The sequence below is a fragment of the Danio rerio genome, chromosome 23 (genome assembly GCF_052040795.2).
Source record: "Danio rerio strain M-AB ecotype USA chromosome 23, GRCz13ab, whole genome shotgun sequence".
Classification (NCBI taxonomy): domain Eukaryota; kingdom Metazoa; phylum Chordata; class Actinopteri; order Cypriniformes; family Danionidae; genus Danio; species Danio rerio.
In genome coordinates, this window is record NC_141043.1 from 46,738,803 (window position 1) to 46,756,090 (window position 17,288).

Below are 17,288 nucleotides of genomic sequence, written 5' to 3' on the forward strand. Positions count from 1 at the left end.
CGATGAAATGTACACCTCATGTGTTACTCCGAAAGGTATTGTGCATTTAGCCCAATAACTCTGCCAATACTCATATTTTTGATAGTTTTTGCTTTTAATAAATAGTTATTCCCTATTTTTGTTAGCATATTGCATAGGATTCTATTATTTATGTGTAATTATAATGAAATATAAATATTATTACCTGGCCACAACAAAGCTTTTTGATTTTTACTTAAAATCAAGAAAGTAATAAGTATTGATAGGCCTTGTAGTCTGAATTATTGGTAATGTTTGTATAAAATGGACATTGAATGATGATAAAAAATCATATGCATCAGTTTTCAGTCTTTGGTCCCATAATTAAGATCAGCCTAATACAAGGGACACCTTCCTAAAATGTGACACCAAAGGGATCTATAAATACTTTCTTGTATAAAGACCCAATTTGTTCTGTAAATGCTTTTATTTAATGACAAATAAATTATAATACGGGAAATATCTTGTGTCTGTTTAGTTTTTTAATCTACACACTATGGAATTGCATTTAGTTATTTATTTATTAATCCTTGTTTATATTGATTTGTTTTCAATCCTATATTTCTTCATCGGGTTTTGAACTCTATTTGTTTTAACCTTAGTTAATCATTTTGTAGAGTTTATGTGGTAAGAATTTGTTTATTTTAATCTGATAGATATAACAACTAAAGTTACAGGTGCTTAACTTCTGCGATCACTGCTGTTTGTAACCTTTTACTTTTTGTGGATGCTCGCATTAAACATAAAGGCCAGAGTATGTTTATAGGTTTAATTTACCAAAATGGTTTTGTATAATCAGCTGTAATGACAGGGTAGCCGTGGGGGTCTTGAAGTCTTAAGTTTCAAATTTTCTGAAATAATGTTTTGTAAGTCTTAAATGATTTTAAACAGGTCTTAATTTTGCTTTATTCGTAACAGATCTTGCAGAATGGTCAGTCTTAAGCCCAGAAGTAGCTGCTGTTGCAGCTGCAGTTGCAGTTGTTGTAGTTGGAGCTGTGACTTTAGCTATCAAATATAAAGACTTTCTCAAGAGGGTAAGTAGGGCTGCACGATATTGGAAAAAATTGACATTGCGATATTTTTTTCCTCTGCGATATATATTGCGATTTATATATATATATATATATATATATATATATATATATTTACTTAAAACTAGGGCTGTGACGGTCACCATGACAACCGCGTCACCGCGGTGGTCATTGCCACCTCGGTTGTCCATTGCCACCGGCCGTAGTACGTGACGTCACGCACTTTAAAACACAAATTACTGTTATGTTGCCAAGTATTACATATCTGTTAGAATATAACATTAGGCGCGATTCAGCAAGTTCAAGTTCAACCATGAATCTTGTTAGAAAACGAACTCTTACATCTGGGAACATTTTGGATTCGTGCCGAACTAGAAAGGTGAACGAATCAATTTGGATTAAGCTTTTTGTATGGGGGTTTTAAGTAAAGTGTGTTTTAATATTCACTGCTGAGTGCTGAGAGTCCAAACACTGAGGAGCAAATCCATCGATACGCAGATCCACGGGTCCCGAACCATGCAAGCTAGTGGAGATTGCCCAGCTCAGCCAGGCATGGCAGAGGCATTTGCAAAAATGGCCAGATACAAAAGAGAAAGTGATAAATGGAAGACATTGACGAGAAATTGAGCATAGGCTATTTGGTAACTACTTAAGAACGCGCCGCTCCGCAGAGTAGAGAAACCTGCGTTGCGAGAAATGCGGGCGGCGGAACAGAAGGAGAAGCCCTCTATCGCATGGTTGTGAAAAAGTAGCCTGTCTGTGCATTTTTCGCTACAAGCACACCGTCTGACAGTGTATTGCTGGAAACATTATAACCCCATTCTTCACTTAAACCGGACAAAGTCAACATGTTAGTTTTTCTGGCAAATAATTTAAAATATGACTACAAAAGGTGGAGAGAAACTACGCTGTTTTTTTAAACATCTGACTTATATTGTTACTAGGTTAATATTTTCTTTTTACGTATAATTATTAATATTTATATTATTATTACACTGATTAGGAAAGTGCCATTTAGAATTTTTGTTAAGTTCTTAAAAATGTAACGTTTAATTGTTATTATTATACAGTTTCAAGCAGTTAAAGTAATGTAATATTTAACTACAATATTTATAAACAGTTTTGTGTTGTTTTATTAGCGAAAGTTCAAAAATAAACGTACGTTTATACGGATGTTTTATTTATTAATATTAAATTCGATTATTCCTTAATTTTTACATAAAAGGTAAATTAACTTAAGTAGGCTACATTATCTGTTGATGTACGAGATCGAGGAACATGTTTGCCAGTAAATAATGTTCGCACCACTTAAAAAACAAAACAAATGAATAACTTGCGAAAAGGATGCAACAAAAAATGCAAACGCTCAATCATTCTTCACAATCGGATTCGTACGTGCAATAAGCCGAGGCTATATTGCGCCGACAAGAACAAGCCCTTAAACTAAGTCTAGAGAGAGAATTAATACTAGTTAATATTAATGATTATAAACACGAACTGCGTTGTATGATAAACGCATCACAATGATGTCGTGATCTTTGCTGAAGAACTGATATGTTATCGCCGTCTCCCCAGCCAGGTTTTCATCTGCTTTTTTCCCCTTCTTCTGGATACAAACAATAAAGTATCAGCGCCAGACCAGTGGTTTAAATTATATTTTACTCTCCTGATTTCTTTTCTTTTCATTAAAAAATAAATAAATGTTTAAAGTTTTGTATTGCATAGCCTATATATTTTTAAAGATTATCATTCAGCCTACCTGCAGCGCATGAGGTTGTGTGCTGGGCAAATACCCTTTACTCATGCTACCCATTTCAGTTATGACACTGTAAACTTGACTTGGCAGGCTGATCATCTTTAAACTCAAAAGGTGTTTTTAACTTGAGACTGCATGCTTCTGCATAATGTGATGTTTCTTATTACAACTGTTAGCGGTGTCAAAATTAAAGCAAACATTAAAAATGGTTTTGTTTTATCAATTGTATAGTTTAGTTTTAATAATAGCTAATGTATATAATAAATTATAATATCGATTATTGTGTAGACTACAATGTTCAACAAAACAATTTTATTAGGTTACTCTAATAGACCTAATCCCTAACTGAAAAACGAATGTGAAAATGACAGGCAGTTGCGTCTTTGCTAAAATTAATTTAACGACAAATTTCTTTTGCTTTTTTCCCCTTTATAGATCAAAAGAGCAGTATTTAAATAATTATTTCACTAAAACATGAATTGAATGCCCACCCACCAAACACACAACGTTGCCTCAACGTAGCGACCTTCCTACAACGTTGTACCAACCTTGCAAAAAGGTTGAGGATTCTACGTTGTTGCTAAACGTTGTCACAACGATGTCATAAGGTTGCCATTTAAACATCACGAGGGCCGCATACTTTAGGTTGTGCTTAGGTGGCGTGGACAACCACTGTACAACATTTACTGGTCACAGCTGAATCAGTTTAAATTTCAACAAGCCGTCGTCTCATTCATCAACGACCGAGGAGACGTGAGTATTGCTTTATTTCTTCTTGCTAAATAAGATACGTAAATCGTGAATATTCAGACAAACCTACGATTTCGACAACAATCTGTTCCAACATTACACACACACAAAAGCCGTAATGAAGTTGTTACGAGCGAGTAACATTTCAGCATTCCGTTCACGGACGGCGACAACATTAAAATCATTATGTTAAATCTCTCGATAAAACATTTCCTGATTATTTACCTACGCCTAGTCTTTAGTCAAATAGGAAATAATGTTTTTGAAGTTCAGTTTTTTCCATATCCATAGTGATCAGTCAGTATGACACTTCATCACACGAGCCGACCCACTTTTTACAAAACACACAAAATAACTTTTAAATACAAAACACCTCTGTGCAGTTTGCGTCCCGGTAAAGGGACAGTTCACTCAAAAATGATATGTACTCACAAATTATTTGCCCTGTAAATAATAAGTGATTCCAAACCTCTAGGTTTCTTTATTCTATTGAACACTAAAGACTGTAAGCATTTGCTTTCATAGTAAAAAAACACTAATTAAATAGTTACAGTTTTCCAGCTTTATTTAATACATCTTTATTGTTTAGCAGAAAAAAAAGCCAAATAAGTTTAGAACAAATAAAGGATGAGGCTAAATGGCAGAATTGTCAGTTTTGGGTGAGCTATCTCTATAAGTTAAAGTATATAAGTTGATGTTCATATGCCTAATTAATATAGATATCAATAAAAAGGTCTGCTAGTCTAAATTTCTATTTTGATTGATCTTTTAATGTTTTATTTAAAACCCACTCTTTTCTTTGCTCAACAGGCTATTTTCACATGGAGGTAATCTTCTATTGATAATTTCTGGATTTTAAGTATGTGTAAGTTGCATAAAACTCTATTGCTTAACCACTCACTGTTGTTTTCAAATTACTCGTGTAACTTGTCTTTCAGAATGGTTTCAGCTGTTGAATTCACCTCAGATCAGTGTTGCTGTAATTCCCGATCTATGGAAAGAATAATTGAATGAGGTAGATGTATACTACTCTATTTACTATCATAATAAATGTAGTTATGTTACTTAAAACAGCATGTTCATAATGTGGAAAATAGATCATGCTTATGAAAAATTACTTTATTATTTTGTACAGCTGTTATTGAAATGACACTAAGTTTAACATTCCATTTATAGCGAGCAACGCCACAACTACAGGACCTCTTCTTTCTCTTCTCATAATTTAAGTAAGTATTGGGAGACTAACTCTGTTAACTCAAACCTGTTTTCCCTGTATCTCTAAATTTATTTAATTGTATGTGATTTTGGTATATGATATACTATTAAAGCATTAAAATAAAGTAGGCTACATAATTACTCACTGGAGATTTTCTATGTAATGAAATTACAATAAATGTCTGAAACTTCAATAACTTGCTAGTCATAGTCGTTTCCATCTGTCCTCTCTTGTTCACTGCCTATTTTGACTTGTGTCTGCTGTGGATCTCTGAAGCTGGATTATCTGTTGAATTTGTTTTTTTCCTCTGACAGCTTTCTCCATACCAACAACTATGCCTGGTCTTCAGCTGCGCTCCCCGGTCTGCTGTATTCTCCAGTCCAGCTTCACTGCCCAGTGTCTGAATTTTAATTTATATATTTATATATATATATATATATATATATATATATATATATATATATATATATATATATTTACATTTTAATGATTTCTTGTTTACTTTTCTTGTTTGTTTACCCTTTAGTTTAATTATATATATATATATATATATATATATATATATATATATATATATATATATATATATATATATATATATATATATATATATATATATAATCTAAACTTTATACTGTTTGTTTATAATTAGAGGTGTACTGTATGTATTAAATGTTGTGAAATATATATAATAAAAAGTTTGATTATATTCATTTGTGTGTTATTTACACTTTAAAGTTTACACATGCAGTTGTTAAATTAAATAGGAAAAATAAATGAACAATATTTCATATTAAGCAATACTGGAAAAGAATTGCTGCTTATCCTGTATTCTAGGCAGTATTGATAAACTGCCACAAAAAATATTAATACAAGTAGTAAGAACGCCGCCTCGCGGTTGCTGAATGTCGCACGACAACGTTGCTACAGCCTTCTCACGTCTTACATTTCTACGTTGTGACAATGTAGCGAGCACGTAAGCGGCAACGTTGCCTTTGAAAAAAATACAACGTTGTGCAGACATCGCTACAACGTAAATGTGTTTGTTGGGCAGTTCTTTCCCGTGTGAGTTTAGTGCGCCTCCGCCGCGTCTGCGTTTTTAAGGTTACAGGTGCACCCTGACCTGACACGGGGACCAGATCTCTGTATTGCTTTAATTTCTCAATTTTCATAACTGCATTGCATTTTCATATGGTAAAATATCAAAATTTATGTTCTGAAAGTAGTAGGAATGACGGGAGTGTTAGTAAATAACAGAAAGAACTTTCACTTTTGAGTGAACTTCTGTCACGTGTTATTTTAGTATGATAAAATAAACAAAAATAGTAATGCAGAAAAGTATTTTTCGCTCTGCCAAGCCTTCTCTGTTGCTGTATAGAGAAGCAGCCTGCTCAGTCTCCTAGGAAATAATATTACCCCGGCCCCACCCCGCCCACCGACTCCTGAACGTCTCACTCACTCACTCACTCACTCACTCACGCGGGCATGCAGTGCGGTCTCATGAGGAAACGCAGCTTTTTGATATAATGTTTTTCTTGTTCCCAAATACAAATAATTTATCAAGTATTGTTTGAAATAAGTATTCGTAAAAACACGCTATTCCTGCTTTTCCGAATACCGTATTCCGGTTCGGCTCCACCCATAATATATATATAATTTTTTTTTTTTTTTTTTTGCATCGCACCCTCCTGCGATGTGACTATCGCGGATGCGCACATCGCGATTTCGATGCTGAAACGATGTATCGTGCAGCCCTAATATATATATATATATATATATATATATATATATATATATATATATATATATATATATATATATATATAGACATCTTTAGATATGATATAGCCAGTCACATCTGTTTCTGTAATAGTTAAATCACAGTGAGTTAAAGGGGTGGTCCACTACGATATTATATTTTAAACTTCCGTTGATGTGTAATGTAGCTGTGTGAACATAAACAGCATCTCTGAATGTAAAATATTCAAAGTTTAATGCAAAGGGAGACCTTGATTTGTACAGAGTTAGCTTAGCAACGCCTACAATTAACGAATTTTGGGGACTACAAAAAATACTTCCGCCCCCTGTGAGATCACAAAAGTTCGTTATTGCGCATCCCACACTGCGCAGGTAAAGGCCATGGCCAGAGGCGCTGTAACGTTACTGCAGAGAGAGAAATGCCATCCTGCTGTTTCCACAGAGCTGTTCTGTTTCTGTTGTTGGGCTTCCAAATGACACGACCCAAACACAGAAGTGCTTACAGTTCAATATTAATTATGTTCCAGAGAACTATAAAATACATAGCAAGCATGATTTGACAAAACACAGCTTCCAGAATCTCTCCCAGTTCAGTGCTGGATTCAGTTAAAATCTCCTCAAAGATGGAGCAAGGAGACGCTGTGAACTCTGAGTCATGACCTGTAAGTGTTTTTATTTGTTAAAATTGATCATGACATGTACAGTGTCTAACTTTAACGGTGTGTTGTAGCAAAGATGTAAACAACGGGAAATTATGGTAACCGCTAACGACTTAGCTAACGTTACAAATCTATATTTATCAAACGGCTGTAAACGCACACACACACATACACATACACGCACTCTTGGCCAGCACCTGCGTCTCTCTGTGTGAGACGGCAGAATTTCTCTCTATAGGCAGCTATGCTATGCGTTTTACAACTCGGACAATAAAGTCGCAAAAGATATGTGAACGATTCATGTTACTTACACAGGCATATTCCGCATATGCATGAAAGACGTCCTGTAACGCATTGATTTAAAAAAAATACAGCAATGATTTCCCAACTGGAGTGTAACATCAAAAACAAATCAATCCAGGCTCACAAAGGTCTCATCTCACATCTTGTGCTTTATTCTGTCACCACAGAAAATAACTTAATCCGAGCATGAGAGAAAAAGAACAATAAAAATCTCTCCCGCGCACATGCGCTTCTCGTGTTACAAATACTTCATCGTATACACGCATAAACACACTAAAAGGCACAGAAACAGTTAAAGGAGCCGCATCCCATTTTCACTCGTTACAGACACGTGTTGACTGACTGACTGACTGACTGACTGTTTACACAAAACGCGCGTGCTTGTCAGGGCGTGACGTGAAGCCGATCGGCGTATCACAGCATATTATGATGATGACCAATCAGAGTCACTTGAGGGTGGGCCTTTTAGAGGAACTAGGAAATATGACAGTCGTTTTCATGTTAGCTGAGTAGCTGTGTATAATCAAAGTGAGATTTATGAAAAAATAACACGATTTCCTTCAAGTTAAACATGAGCACACATTGCTTTGCATCTTATTAACACAACCAAGCCTTAAAAATAACATTCTGGACCACCCCTTTAATGTATCCAGCATATTATTTTATGGCTATATTCTACAGTAACATGCTATGTCAGTTAGCAGCGAATTATAAATCGACTTTCTTATGAAAATATCTAATGCCCCTGGGCCCCCCTGTTTATTTTTTTAACACATTTCTAAACATAATAGTTTTAATAGCTCATCTCTAATAACTGATTTATTTTCTCTTTGCCATGATGACAGTAAGTAATACTTAACTAGACATTTTTAAAGAAACTTCTATACAGCTTAAAGTAACATTTAAAGGGAGGTTAGGGTAATTTGGCAAGTCATTGTATAACGATAGTTTTTTATGCTGACTATCGGAAAAAAATATAGCTTAAAGGGGCTAATTATTTTGACCCTTAAATGGTTTTTAAAAAATGTAAAACTGCTTTTATTCTAGCCTAAATAAAACAAATAAGACTTTCTCCAGAAGAAAAAGTATTATCAGACATACTGTGAAAATTTCCTTGCTCTGTTTTAACATCATTTTGAAAATATTTAAAATAGGAAAAAAAATTGAAAGGGGGCAAATAATTCTGACTTCATCTACATTTATTGTCACAGTCGTGTAAATGATCAGTTTAAGCCTTTTTTATGTTTATTCAGATCTTATTTTCATTCAACTCCAGCAATAGCTGGATTCCTTCATCCATAATATTTGGGTTTTCTTGGAATGTTCTACAACTTTTGTGAGGCATATATGGAATTTCTGCTCAAGTGTGAATGAAACAGGCATTACATGCATTCAAAGTGCTACAATGCCCACATCAACCTATTTTGAGGAAAACTAAAAATCTCCCTCTAAAGAAATTTGAAGTAAACACATTTCTAGCATTTAAATCTTTATTTTTTTTTTTTACTATTTTTGATACAATTGTTTTAAAAAAGCCCATTGAATATCAGCATTTTGCGAGGTATTGAATTTAGAAATTCCAGTATCTTGACAGCACTACACCTCAGTTAATCACTCTGTCCAAATAAACATGTGTGTAGCTTTGTATCACATTGGATAACAACTAAATTTTATAACGAAACCTAACTAGTGTACAGGAAGCAACAGCGACAGAATACATTTTTAAATTCGTCTTTACAAGTATTTGGATGGTCAAAATATCACGACGAAATTAAAATTCCTCCATGAACCAGTTTTCTGAATCCCATAATTTAAAACATCCTTTATTAGTTTGACGGCAGATCTCCTGATTTTAGTCTGCGCGGTCACGGGCACGGGCACGGGCACGGGCACGGGCACGCGCGGCAAGCACGTTACTGAACAGCTAGTCAATTTTCTAACTGGGTCACATATTTCCGTGTACAACACCGGATTCTTTAACGGGTCCCCCCTTTTGCGGTCTTGAGTTTTGGAACTGAGCATTGGCGATGGCTGACACGAGAACACAAGGACAATTAAGAACACATCGAGAAATCCTAAAACAGATTTTGATCGGTCTGGGCAACGCTGCATGATGTCGAACGCACATAGAGTTGCATTGAGTCACTTGGTTGTTGCCAAGTCTTCATTTGACAGAAAAAGTCTAAGTTTGCGAAGTTTCCGGCCAGTAAGGAGATACTGGATGGTGCGACTGGCTCGAAAGTGAGCGGATGTTTAAAAAGACCGACGATAACTTTGATGTTGTCAGTAAGAACACAGTGTTAGCCGACCGAGCTAGGTTGGCTAACGTTACTTGGGCCCGGACTGTAAATCGTGAGTGTTTCGTGGATGACGACGAGAATAGGTAAAAATTAACTGTCAATGAGCCTTGGTGAACACTCCCGAATTCACGGTTAATATATCTCCGGCGGTGCAGAAATGCGATGTCCGAATGGAAGTGTAACGTTAGCAGGCCTTAGTACAAATGACAAAGGCATAGAGAGATGATGACTCAGCGGAGAAGCCGCGTACTGGAGTAACCCTCTTCGCGGCTGGTAGACAAGCGTCAGAAAACGCCAAACAAGCACAAGCCACAAGTGCCTTTTGTCGCACAGAACCTTGGACATTGTGCACGCAAAAGTTGGCAGCTTAGTCGCACCGCAGTCAAGTGAGCCGCCACATGAGAACAACCGGTCAAGCTAGCCACCTCCAGTATTTTAATGCACTTCTGTTTGAGGAATTACGGTACAGAAGCTAGAGCAGTCAAAAACCTCACAAAGACATATATTTCAGCGGTTATTGACCAAATGTGTCTAGTAAAAAGAAAACATGCATTAATTAAATCATAAATGTATCTTTTAAAATAAATATGAAAATATAGAACATTGAAATACATTTATTGCAGAGTTTTTTGAAGTTTTGCAAAAGTCTGCCAGAATAATTTAACACTGATTGAATTCATGCTTTTTTCACTGATATTAATAATTTCTTTAGACTTGACATGACGTTTATGCCAATTTACAAGGCAAAAACAAAATGAAGTCTGCAAAAACACCTGTTTTTTTACTGCTATTGCTGAGAATTCTGCCATAGTTGACATGAAATATTCAATTAATTCTATTTCAGGATGACCTTGAATCAATTTCCATGCCAAAGGTGATTGGCATTTACAGCTGATTATGGCAGAAAAATAAAGGCAAAGTCTGCAAGAATACATCACTGATCATTTTCTGCTTTTTATACATGCACTAATGAAATTTCTTCAGAGTTGACAAGACATTTCAATAAATTCTAATTCAGGATGACCTTGATTCTTTCCATGGGAAATTTTATTGGCATTTACAGCTGAATATGGCAGAAAAATAAAGTGTGGAGAAGTACATTACATCACTGATTTTTTTTCTTGCTTTTGAGTTGACATGAAATATTCAATGAACTCTGAATCAGGATGGCCTTGACTCTTTACACACCAACTTTCATATAGAATTACTGCTGAATTTGGCAGAAAAATAAGGACAAAGTATAGAGTAGTACATTACATCACTGATCATTTCTTGCTTTTTCAAGTCGTATAATTAAAAATTCTTCAGAGTTGACATGAAATATTCAATAAATTCTCATTTAGGAGGACACTGACTCTTTACATACCAACTTTCACATAGAAATACTGCTGAATTTGGCAGAAAAATGGAGACAAAGTCTGCCAAAAAAATTACATCACTGATCATTTCTTGCATTTTCTACTGCTATAACTAAAATTCCTTCAGAGTTGACATGAAATATTCAATAAATTCTCATTTAGGAGGACACTGACTCTTTACATACCAACTTTCACAAAGAAATACTGCTGAATTTGGCAGAAAAATAAGGACAAAGTCTGTAAAATATTGCATCATTGATCATTTCCTGCTTTTTCTACTGATATAACTAAAATTCCTTCAGAGTTGACATGAAATATTCAATAAATTCTCATTTAGGAGGACACTGACTCTTTACTTACCAACTTTCATATAGAAATACTGCTGAATTTGGTAGAAAAATAAGGACAAAGTCTGTAAAATGTTGCATCATTGATCATTTCCTGCTTTTTCTACTGATATAACTAAAATTCCTTCAGAGTTGACATGAAATAATCAATAAATTCTCATTTAGGAGGACACTGACTCTTTACATACCAACTTTCACAAAGAAATACTGCTGAATTTGGCAGAAAAATAAGGACAAAGTCTGTAAAATATTGCATCATTGATCATTTCCTGCTTTTTCTACTGATATAACTAAAATTCCTTCAGAGTTGACATGAAATAATCAATAAATTCTCATTTAGGAGGACACTGACTCTTTACATACCAACTTTCACGTAGAAATACTGCTGAATTTGGCAGAAAAATAAGGACAAAGTATAGAGTAGTACATTACATCACTGATCATTTCTTGCTTTTTCAAGTCATATAATTAAAAAATTTTCAAAGTTGACATGAAATATTCAATAAATTCAATAAAGAATAAAGAATAAAAATTCAATAAAGAAATACTGCTGAATTTGGCATATCACTGATCATTTCTTGCTTTTCTACTGCTATTACAGTCGACAGAAAATAATAAATAAATTTTCATTTAGTATGAAACTGACTCTTTACATATTAACTCTAGCTATACAACTGAATTTGGCCGAAAATTAAACATAAAAATCTGCAATAATGCATTACTGACCGTTTCCTGCTTGTCTACTGCTATTTATTGAAATTCTCTCAGTTGGCAAGAACTGTTCAACAATTTATTCTTCAAAATGACCTTGACTGCCAACATGCATCACTGATTATAACAGAATTTTTTCTTATGGCTTTGTATGCTTTGGCATTAACATGATGTTTTTGATAAATACTCTTAAAAATAAGATTGTCTATTTTAAGTTTCAGACGGTTTTATGGTAAACATTTTATATAAAGTATCTTAAAATACATTACAACACACCTAATTTCATATTCTTTATTCATTCATTTTCTTTTTAGCTTAGTCACTTTATTAATACGGGGTCGCCACAGTGGAATGTACCGCCAACTTATCCAGCACGTTTTTACACAGTGGATAAACTTCCAGCTGCAACCCATCACTGGGAAACACCCATACACATCCAATCACATATACACTATGGCCAATTTAGCTTACTCAATTCCCCTATAGCACGTCTTTGGACTTGTGGGAGAAACTGCAGCATCCTGAAGAAACCCACAAGGACAAGGGGAGAACACGCAAACTCCACACAGAAATGCCAATTGGCCCAGCCGAGGTTTGAACCAGCAACCTTCTTGCTGTGAAGTAATCATGCAACCCACTGCGCCACCTTACGCCCTAGTCTACAATAATTTGCAATATGAGTTGCATGAGGACATTTGAGGACAAACTAATAGCTTATTTGCTTACAATTGTTCATCTTTTTCTTAGCCTACTTAATTTACATTGAAAGATATGTCCTTTCTGTGGCGACCCGATTAGTCAGGGACTACGTAAATTGAATGAATGAATGATGTTTACTTTCTTTTTATAATATTATTAAGAATTTTCCATATTTTTGTATATTGTTAACAAAATAAAAACCACTTACAATAACATTTACTTTTATATAGCCTAGATACAAATGATTTATTTATTGTCTAAAAAATTACATTTGGTTTCAGAAATTAAATTTAACAAAAGTGATTACTTTTATTTTTTAAAAATTACTTTTAACATTATACTCAAAACACTTTGGAAATTGTGCATATAGGCCTAAAAAAAGCAACGTAGGCTATAGCCTACTGTTTAAATTAAAAACATTCTGAAGACAAATTTTCACAAGCTTCAGAAAACTTTTTCAACTTGTAAATCGTAGTAAATGATTTTGGCCTAATGACTGAACCTGCGTTTTAAGTTGGTTAACATTGGTTTTGGATAAATCTTTTTTCCTTCTGCACAATGTTCTCTTGCACACTTTATTTTTCTAAAAAAAATCAGCTGTAAATGCTATAAATTTAAATCTAAATAAAAAAAATGCCATGGAAAGAGTCAATGTCATCCTCATTTAGAATTTATTAATTATTTCATGTCAACTCTGAAGATTTTTTAATTATAGCAGTAAAAAAAGAAAGAAAGGATGTGATGTAATTTTTTTGGTAGACTTTTTGACTCCATTTTTCTGCCAAATTCAGCAGTATTTCTATGTGAAAGTTGGTATGTAAAGAGTCAGTGTCCTCCTAAATGAGAATTTATTAATTATTTCATGTCAACTCTGAAGGAATTTTAATTACACCACTAGAAAAAGCAGGAAATGATCAGTGATGTAATATTTTTACAGACTTTGTCCTTATTTTTCTGCCAAATTCAGCAGTATTTCTATATGAAAGTTGGTATGTAAAGAGTCAGTGTCCTCCTAAATGAGAATTTATTGAATATTTTATGTCAACTTTGAAAAATTTTTAATTATAGCAGTAGAAAATGCAAGAAATGATCAGTGATGTAATGTACTTCTCCATACTTTATCTTTATTTTTCTGCCAAATTCAGCTGTAAATCATTAAGAATGTTGGCATGGGGAGAGTCAGGGGCATACTGAATTAGAATTGATTAGACATTTTTTGTCAACTCTAACAGAATTTCAATAGTGCAGGTAAATAAAGCAGAAGATGATGTGATGTAATTTTTTTGCTTTGTCTCCATTTTTCTGCCAAATTCAGCAGTAATTCTATATGAAAGTTGGTGTGTAAAGAGTCAAGGCCATCCTGATTCAGAGTTCATTGAATATTTCATGTCAACTCAAAAGCAAGAAAAAAAATCAGTGATGTAATGTACTTCTCCACACTTTATTTTTCTGCCATATTCAGCTGTAAATGCCAATAAAATTTCCCATGGAAAGAATCAAGGTCATCCTGAATTAGAATTTATTGAAATGTCTTGTCAACTCTGAAGAAATTTCATTAGTGCATGTATAAAAAGCAGAAAATGATCAGTGATGTATTCTTGCAGACTTTGCCTTTATTTTTCTGCCATAATCAGCTGTAAATGCCAATCACCTTTGGCATGGAAATTGATTCAAGGTCATCCTGAAATAGAATTAATTGAATATTTCATGTCAACTATGGCAGAATTCTCAGCAATAGCAGTAAAAAAACAGGTGTTTTTGCAGACTTCATTTTGTTTTTGCCTTGTAAATTGGCATAAACGTCATGTCAAGTCTAAAGAAATTATTAATATCAGTGAAAAAAGCATGAATTCAATCAGTGTTAAATTATTCTGGCAGACTTTTGCAAAACTTCAAAAAACTCTGCAATAAATGTATTTCAATGTTCTATATTTTCATATTTATTTTAAAAGATACATTTATGATTTAATTAATGCATTTTTTCTTTTTACTAGACACATTTGGCCAATAACCGCTGAAATATATGTCTTTGTGAGGTTTTTGACTGCTCTAGCTTCTGTACCGTAATTCCTCAAACAGAAGTGCATTAAAATACTGGAGGTGGCTAGCTTGACCGGTTGTTCTCATGTGGCGGCTCACTTGACTGCGGTTTAGTCGCGTAGGTAAAACAACGACAAAGCAGGTAAAATCGACAAAACTCAAGCAGAAGTATGCGGAGACAGCAGAATCGTTCATGTTTAGGGTTTAGTAAAGTCAGTTCAACTATAAGTGTTGATCGTTGTACAAATAAAATATTTAAAATGTTTTTTTTTTAATTACCGGTCGGCAGCAGGTCATGCCAGCGTTCACTCAGCGTGGAAGTAACAACCTTTAGTAAAGAAAAGTGTTTCCATTGTTTTTTATGAACATTTTATCTTATCGGATAAAAAAAAATATCCTATTTAGTTGTGTTTAGTTGTTTATTTAGATGTTTAGTTGTATTTTTCTTTCCATACTGAAAGAAATCCGGTGAACGGTTAATGTGTCTTTTTTCAATTTTATACGGTTCCTCTTAAAGCATCGATGTTGTAATGTAATTAAAACATAATCAGTTAAATAGACACAAGCTTTAATCAGATGTTGAAGTGTAAACTGTAATGAAAAGTGGAAATCGCTGATTTTAAAAGAAAACAGACCTTAAACGCCGAAAGCGCTTGATTAAAAGTTTAAAAGTCCTTCCAGAATAGTATAACAGTTACTATTCCACAATTCACATTAATGTAACGATAAACCTGTAATAAGGTGACATTGAATTTATACATATGGTGTGGCATGCCTTTCAATCACAAACCTTGTTGGATAACAAATATCTGATACACAGTGAAACGCACAAAAAAAGTTATTTCTTACCTATTACAAAGAACAAATTTCGAAACATTTTTTCATTCGGTCAGCCTTCTCAGTTCAAGCAATGATGTGGCTGATCTGCAACGTGTTGTTAGATGTATCTGAATGCAGAAAGTAAAATGGAGGAAGGACAGTGCCATTGTTCTCACAGCACATGGCAACTTTAAGGCTGATTCCACGAACACAACGTCATGAGTTCATGGTCTTGCACGAAGCGGCAACCTCCCTCCCGCTCTCCCTCAGGAAGCGAGAAGGGTAATCCTGGAGAAGCCCCTCTGCCACGCCCATCTGTAATTTCATTGGTTAGTGGAAACGTAATAGCGTGAATGCCCACTACGTGGTGTCAGTAAACAGGAAATGCATGTACAATTTCTTAAATATTGTTTTTATTGTTAATAAACACAGAAATGCACAAAAGTGGACATTCTTGCTGAGCGTTTTATATGTTAATTATGTTAACAGTTGTGTGAATTTCATAATGGTATTTTTCCTGCTAAAAAATATTACAAAAGACTCAAAAGACTCTTTTCACAATGGTGTCACTTCAGAAACGCAGTGATTTTAGTTCTGATATTTTAATGGTTTATTATTTTGCTTCAAAATGCAAATCCATATTGCATATTTACGACAAATAAAGATGGAGAGAGAAAAAATAAATAAATAAATAAAAATGCAGTGTTTTTAGTTCAGTTTAATTTTTTCCCTTTGAATGGAAGAGTTCTCTGGAAAATTTACAATTGAAAATATTAAAATTATACTTTGATTTAAGTCTATTAAAAATATTAGGCATGTGTACAATTGTTTTTCTTTCAATACTGCACTGCTTTGAGTTTTATTAAGAGCAGGAATAAGCTATTATTTATTAAGGGAAGTATACATTTGTAACCTTTTTACTTATTAAATCAGATTATTTCATCATATAATGGATTTATTTTTACTTTGATGCTGCTATGAATATACATGTATCTGATCTGTTATATGTAAATGTTCCAGCATGAGTAAAATTTTATATTAATTTTTTTCATATTACATGGTGTGTCATCTATGAATGCAATCAATTTCATTATTTATTATTTACTAATCCATTAAAGTTTTGTTCAGTTTCTCCATTTGAATGAAGACAGTGCTCTGCTGCCACCTACTGGGTGGTTTTGATATCTGTTCTACAATTTAATTAATAAGTTACAAATAATTTCATAATCTAATATTACTGATTTAAAATGCAGTCTTCTTGGTTTTATTTTTGTATTATTTGTAAATGCAGGGTAAATACTTTAATACCACTTTCTAACAACCCTTCTGTGTCCATTTCTGCACTGTAGATCTTTAAAAATATTTTTATAATGATTTTGTTTGGTTATTAAGAGTCACATACAACATTGTTTTTCTATTTCATTTAATTAGAATATTAAATACACTTAATATTATATTAATAGTGTGGCACAAACGGCCAGTTTTATTTATTACTTATCTATCAGGACACAAATTAATGAAAA

The 17,288-nt window shown here is 33.8% G+C and overlaps 1 protein-coding gene and 1 long non-coding RNA gene across 3 annotated transcripts in view; one reads left to right on the forward strand and one right to left on the reverse strand.

Moving 5' to 3' along the window:
- zgc:174862 overlaps positions 1-15,903 on the reverse strand; it is a 31,564-nt gene extending 15,661 nt beyond the window's left edge. Inside the window, 1 exon segment of the mRNA NM_001122622.1 lies at positions 15,796-15,903. The gene's annotated coding sequence lies outside the window, so the exon portion shown is untranslated.
- On the forward strand, positions 3,449-5,215 carry LOC110438329 (uncharacterized). Of its 2 annotated transcripts, none has more exons than XR_015524038.1 (5): positions 3,449-3,558; positions 4,366-4,414; positions 4,494-4,570; positions 4,732-4,781; positions 5,086-5,215. It is a non-coding gene; the product is annotated as an uncharacterized LOC110438329 (long non-coding RNA). The 2 variants fall into 2 exon arrangements; XR_015524037.1 differs by having other exon boundaries at positions 4,366-4,382.
- Positions 15,904-17,288: the final 1,385 nt, after the last annotated feature.